Source organism: Mobula birostris, chromosome 18 (genome assembly GCF_030028105.1).
Source record: "Mobula birostris isolate sMobBir1 chromosome 18, sMobBir1.hap1, whole genome shotgun sequence".
NCBI lineage: Eukaryota > Metazoa > Chordata > Chondrichthyes > Myliobatiformes > Myliobatidae > Mobula > Mobula birostris.
The window spans coordinates 37938568-37945930 of NC_092387.1; positions in this window are offsets into that span (position 1 = coordinate 37938568).

Here is a 7363-nt window from a genome sequence, read left to right on the forward strand (position 1 = left end):
GCAACAACTCTGAGGCTCTCCAGGCATGTGATCCCTGATGGCCTCGTGGGCGCCGCAGCCCTGCAACCCGCCGGCGAATCAACCTCGGCTGCTGCCAGTCATGAGTCCGTGAAGTGCTACTTCTGCGGACTCGAGAACCACCCCCGGAAACGCTGCCCGGCCCGAGAAGCTACCTGCTCCAGCTGCGGAAAGAAGGGCCACTTCACCAAGGTCTGTAAGTCCAAAACGCAGGTGGGATCAAGCAGCGCCGTGTACGGGACATGAGGGTCGCCATCTTGCTTGCCGCCATCTTCCCTGCATGCTGCCACCACGTGCGAGACATGCGGGCGGCCATCTTGGTCGGCACCACCTCCCACCGCCTACGACCAACGGGTGCTCACAGGGCACCCCAACGTGCCGGACCAAGACAGCGACTCAACCCTGGCCTACGTGACCCTCAACCAAAGCGCTCCCCACCAGCTCACAAGGTCAATGATGGACATCCTGGTGGAGGGGCGCAGGACAAGCTGCCTGTTTGACACGGGCAGCACAGAGAGTTTTATCCACTCGGACACGGTGCAGCATTGCGGACTTGCGATACGGCCGGTAAGACAAGGGTTGCCATGGCTTCCGGGTCGCATACAACAGACATCCGGGGGGGGTTTGTGTAGTGATGCTAGTGTTGCAGGGCACAGAATATGGAGACTTTACGTTACTGGTCATGCCTCAACTGTGTGCCCCTGTGCTATTGGGGCTCGACTTCCAGAGCCACCTGAAAAGCGTGACAATGGAGTATGATGGGCCCCTCTCACCAATCACTGCCGTAAATCCCCAGTTTTGTAGGAATACGTCACATACCCCGCTACTGACCACACACGCACACCGACCCACACATCCCACCCAACACCATGCCAACTGCTGCACTACCGACACCACTTGCGGCCTCTCCACCCTCAGGATCCCTCCCCCACCGCTGTTTGCCAACCTGACCCCCGACTGTAAACCTGTGGCAACTAAAAGCAGGAGGTACAGCGCGGGGGACAGAGCCTTCATTAAGTCGGAGGTGCAGCGGCTGCTCAGGGAGAGGGTCATTGAGGCAAGCACAAGTCCTTGGAGGGCGCAGGTGGTGGTTGTTCGGAATGGGGAGGAGAATAGGATGGTCATGGACTATAGCCAGACCATCAATAAGTTCACGTAGCTCGACACGTACCCTCTACCCCGCATCGCGGATATGGTCAATCAGATAGCACAGTACAAGGTGTACTCGACCATAGACCTAAAATCCGCTTACCATCAGCTCCCCATCCGCCGGGAGGACCGCCCTTACACTGCCTTCGAGGCGGATGGCAGGCTTTATCACCTCCTGCGCATCCCCTTTGGTGTCACGAATGGTGTATCTGTCTTCCAGAGGGAAAGGGACCGGATGGTGGACCAGTGCCAACTGAAGGCCACGTTCCCATATCTGGATAACATCACCATCTGTGGTCACGATCAGCAGGATCACGACAACAACCTCCAAAAATTTCTCCAAGTGGCCAAAGCTTTCAACCTCGCCTATAACAAGGACACGTGTGTATTCGGGACCATCCGACTTGCTATCCTTGGGTGTGTCGTGGAGAATGGAGTCATTGGCCCTGACCCCGACCGTATGCGCCCCCTGTTGGAACTCCCTCTTCCCAACACCCTCAGAGCCCTCAAAAGGTGCCTGGGCTTCTTTTCATATTACGTCCAATGGGTCTCTAACTACGCAGACAAGGCCTGACCCCTGGTCAAGTCCACCCCTTCCCCCCTCTCTGCCGAAGCCCGAGCGGCCTTCAGCCGCATAAAAGGGGACATTGCCAAAGCAGCAATGCATGCGGTGGATGAGGCCATTCCCTTCCAAGTAGAGAGTGACGCCTCCGACTTTGCGCTGGCTGCTACCCTCAACCAGGCGGGAAGACCGGTGACATTCTTCTCCCGTACCCTTCAAGGCCCTGAAATTCGGCACTCCGCGGTGGAGAAAGAGGCCCAGGCCATAGTGGAAGCTATTAGGCACTGGAGGCACTATCTCGCCGGCAAAAGGTTCACCCTGCTAACTGACCAGCGCTCAGTCGCATTCATGTTTAATAACCAACAGCGGGGCAAAATCAAAAATGATAAAATTCTGGGGTGGAGAATCAAACTCTCCACCTTCAACTATGACATCATGTACAGGCCTGGGAAGCTCAACGAGCCCTATCCCAGGGAACGTGCGCCAATGTGCAAGTCGACCGGCTATACTGCCTACATGTATATTTTTGCCACCCGGGGGTCACCCAGCTTTTCTGCTTCGTGAAAGCCTGGAACCTGCCTTACTCCCTTGAGGAGATCAGGACGATGACCAGGGGCTGCCAAGTCTGTGCAGAGTGCAAACCGCACTTCTACCGACCCGAAAAGGCACAACTCATCAAGGCCACCCGCCCCTTTGAGCGACTGAGTGTTGACTTTAAGGGCCCCCTTCCCGCAACTGACCACAATGTGTACTTTCTTGACGTTATCAACGAGTACTCACGGTTCCCCTTTGCCATCCCCTGCCCTGAGACCACTACCACGTCAGTCATAAAAGCCCTGCGCAAGCTCTTCACTCTGTTCGGATACCCATGCTATATCCACAGTGACAGAGGGTCCTCGTTTATGAGTGACGAGCTGCACCAATACCTACTGGCTAGGGGAATTGCAACCAGTAGGACCACGAGCTATAATCTCCGGGGGAATGGACAGGTGGAGAAGGAGAATGGCACGGTTTGGAAAGCCACACTCTTAGCCCTCAGGTCAAAGGGACTGCCGGTCTCCCACTGGCAGGAGGTCCTTCAAGAAGCACTCCACTCCATCCGCTCCCTGTTATGCACAGCCACCAATGCCACCCCTCATGAGCGGCTCCTTTCTTTTCCCAGAAAATCGACCACTGGAACCACCCTACCAACTTGGCTGATGTCCCCGGGGCCAGTGCTGCTCCGGAAACATGCGAGGAGCAATAAATACTCCCCAATGGTCGAGAGGGTTCACTTACTTCATGCGAACCCCCAGTATGCCTATGTGGTTTTACCTGATGGGCGGGAGGTCACGGTCTCCATCCGCAACCTAGCGCCCGCAGGAGCACCGGGCCCCCACCGTGGTGACTATTAACCCCGTACCCACCAATATATATACCCACCAGACACTGTGCACTCCAAGCCCTACACAGACACCCCAAGACACTCCCATACCGGGCACAACGCACACGCACGAGGGATTACCGTCGCCTAATGTGCTGGCACCTCAAGTCAGGCCGGAGCCAGCACAACCACCATCGCCGGTGCTACGTAGATCATAGCGACGGACTCGACCGCCTGATAGACTTGACCTGTAAATATACTTGTTTTAAATATTGTCAGTCACTTCACCCCATGGGACTCTTTTTAAAAAAGGAGGGGTGAATGTGGTAAACTATATATATATATATATATATGTGTGTGTGTGTGTGTGTGTGTGTGTGTGTGTGTGTGTTATAACTGAGTTAACTGTCTAGACACGCCCCTCTGCTGACTGCCCCTGTGGCTCCTCTCACAGACCCCTGAATAAAGGCGATTTCGCCATTACTCCTCCTCCTCGGTCCAGGGGCAGACACTCAGCATGCTGGAGGTCACATTTTACTGCGAATAAAAGCCTTTCAGTACTTACCCTATTTCTAGTCTTGTGGAGTTATGGATGGTGCACCAAATTCAAAGGCAGCAAAGGAATGATGTGTATTTCAACAGGCATGCTGCAGGAGTGGCACAGGATATTATGAAGGTGCTCTTGATATTGACATGTATACATGGTTGGAAATTCATCTCAGCCCCAAATTGGACTCCGATCAAACTGCTGCTAAGAAGAGGGACAAACTCAGAGGTCTCTTGTGCCTTAACCAAAAAATTAATTCAGCAACCAATAGATTAATTCCTTATCCATACATTGAACAAGCAGCTGCTTATACACATATAGTCTGTTCTGTTACACAGTGTTGCTTAGAACATAGAACAGTACTGCAAAGGAATAGCCATTCGCCCCCAGTGGTGTGCCAAGCCAGCTAAATAGCAAATCAAAAACACCCAAACACTAATCCTTTCTACTACACAAGGTCCATATCCTTCCATCTTCCTTACATCCATGCGCCTATCCTATCCAAAGGTCTCTTAAAAGCCTCTAATGTATTTGCCTCCAGCACTATACCAGGCAGCGCTTTCCAGGAATCCATGTCTCTCGGAGTAAAAAACTTACCCCTCAAATCCCCTTGAATCTACTTCCTCTCAACTTCAATGCATGCTTTCTGGTATTATACATTTCAACTGAGAAACTCACTGTCTATCTGTGTGTCTCATAATCTTATAAACTTCTAACAGATCTCCTCTTAGCCTCTGGTGCCCCATAGAAAACAACCCAAGTTTATCCAGCCTCTCACAATAGCACATGCCTTCTAAACCAGGCAGCATGCTGGTAAACCTCTTCGTCACCCTCTCCAAAGCCTCAACATCTTTCCCATAGTGGAGTGATCAGAACTGTATGCAATACTCCAGATGTGGCCTAACCAGAGTTTTATAAAGTTGCAACATAACCTCTTGACTTTTGAACTCAATGCCTCAACTAATAAAAGCAAGCATTCCATAAACATTCCTCATCGACCTCTGTAGCCACTTTCAAGGAGTTATGAACTTCTTCACTCAGTAGAAGCTGCTGGCAACAATTCAAAAAACATATTTCAGATTTGCTAAAGATAGAAATGTTATAAAGGTTGAATAAATATTAAAAAGTGCTAGAAATAGACAGCAGGAGCATAGCAAAACATGACTTTTAAAGTTTGTGAGACAAAATGATCCACTGGTGTTTTTCCCTCTGATATTTGGAGTCATCGTCATAATTTTAGTGGTGAAGTTATTGGAGCGCTATTTAAAGATTTGAATTATTGACCTGAATTTAAAAATCTTTTCACTTGGGAGATATAAATTCAAGTAATTAAATAAGTCTGGCGTTAAAATATAATTGTCAGTTTTTTTTTTAAAAGAAGATCTGGTTCATTAATTTCCCTCTGGGAGGGAAGTTAGCCCTGGTTCAACGTTGGGCCCTCAACATTATTGATTCTCAACTGCCCTTTGAAATCACACACTGTTCAGAGTGCAAAAAATTCTGGCTTTATTACATGACACATCCACAAATAAATAATATTAACTAACATAGCATTTAACTATCATTTTTCAGAATAACCTGTTGCATGTTTGTATTAAATGTACAATGTTTTTCAAGTGTTCGAAAGAGTTGCTACGGAGTAGTTGAAAAATCTCCATTATTGATAGACAGATACATTTGCAATGCAGATATTAAATCCATTAGAACATAAAAACCTAAATCTATTGACCTTCATTATGGTTAATGGCTGATTATCTCTTTTACAAAGAGGTAAGATGGTTTTCATAAGAAATTAATGAATGATGGGCTCTCCAAGATCCACCACATTTAAATAATTAAAATGCAACACTAATTATAGCTTGTGTTAACAGCACATATTTGCAGGTAACTTTTCCATTTATTTGAAATGCTTGGAAATTTCCTCTCTCAGAATTCAGTGTGTTTCTTTCCCCCCAGCCAGTGAAGGACTCCAGACACTGTTTTATTCCAGGAAATGGGCTAATGCCTTCATTCATACTTTTATATATGGAGCCAAAAATAGAGTGTGGAGCACCAGTAGATTAGTAATGTTAAAGGAAAGATTTCAAAATTAATCTCTCTGTTGTAGATGTGTATGGTCAATGGTTTTAACATGCAAAGTATAATCTGACTGAGTGCATTTAGGTTGCTGACAAAAGAGCTGAGTGAGGTGCAAAGATTTCCGGAGTACTCTAAGAAATTTCACTTAATCTCTTTCCAAATTATACTAAGTGTTAATCAGAACATAAAAATTTAGTTAAAGTTCAACTCAGTGGAAGAAAGACTCTGATTTATAAATGCCTTTTATAGTCCACACCATGAAAGATCCTTTATTGCAAGGGTCCCGACTTTTTTATGCCATGGAGCCTTACCAGTAACCAAGGGGCCTGTAGACCCCAGGTTGGGAAGCCCTGCTTGACATTGAAATACTCATGTAGTCACTTTTGCAGTGAAGTGACTGTGTGTAATTTTTTTCACAAAATATAATTGCATACAGAAAGCTTCCTACAGAACGACGATGATGACATACCAATTTTAACTGCACGAATTGAGGTAAACATCAGCCAGAGGATCTTCAGCATCTTTTAGCGTGATCGTACATTTTCATGTGTACAACATCCTAAAGCACGTATGACATATCAAGAAGGTGAGAAAGATCTTGTTGCAGTTGCATCTGATTGGTAAGGTAGTACTTAGAGTACTGTGGTCACCCTGTTATAGAAAAGATATGCTTAAACTGGACAGAGTGCAGAAAAAATTTACAAGGATGTTGCCAGGGTAAAGGGCCTGAGTTATAGGGAAAGAGTGGCCATGTTAGGTCTTAATACCTTGAAATATAGGAAAATGAGGGGCAACCTTATAGAGGTGTTTAAAATTGTGAGGGGTATAGATAAGGGGGATGGTAGTAGTCTTTTAACCAGAGCAGGGGAATCCTAAAGTAGGGAGCATACCTTCAGAATGAGATGGGAAAGGTTTAAAAAGGACCTGAGCGGCAACTTTTTCACCCAGAAGTTGGTGAGTACGTGGAAAGTGCTGCCACAGGAAGTGGTAGAGGCGGATAAATACCATCAGGAGAAAGCCTGCAGATGCTGGAAATTCTGCGCGGCACACACAAAATGCAGGAGGAACTCAGCAAGTCAGGCGGCAGCTATGGAGAAGAGTAGCCAATCAACTTTTCAGGTCAAGACCCTTCTTCAGGTCCTGCCTGGCCTGCTGAATTCCTCCTGCGTTTGTGTGTGTAAATTTAAGAAACAGTTGGATAGGTACATGGAGGGGCGGGACTTGGAGAGATATGGGCTGCACACAGTAAAATGGGACTAGCTGGGTAGGCACTGTGGTTGGCAGGAACTGATTGGGCTGATGGGCTGAGATCTGAACTGTATTGCACTAAAACTCCAAATCAGGAGGGACAATTAAAAACTCAGTTGAAGAGGTGAACCTTGAAGAGTTTTTCAATGGTACAAGTATGTGGGGTTCACGCAAGGAAGAATTAGCACAAGGTGGAGGCTGTGTCGTGGAGTCTTGGATAGTGTTTTGTAAAAGAAATGAGATGGCAACTAAAAATTCCATTTAAAATAGAAAACAAAGCTCTGGGGTGATGGAAGTGAAATGCAGGGAGTGTGTGAAGAGAATTTATAAAAAAGATGAGGAGCTACAGACTGAATTAGCAAAACACAGCACACTCTCGTACCTTTCCAGTGGCTCT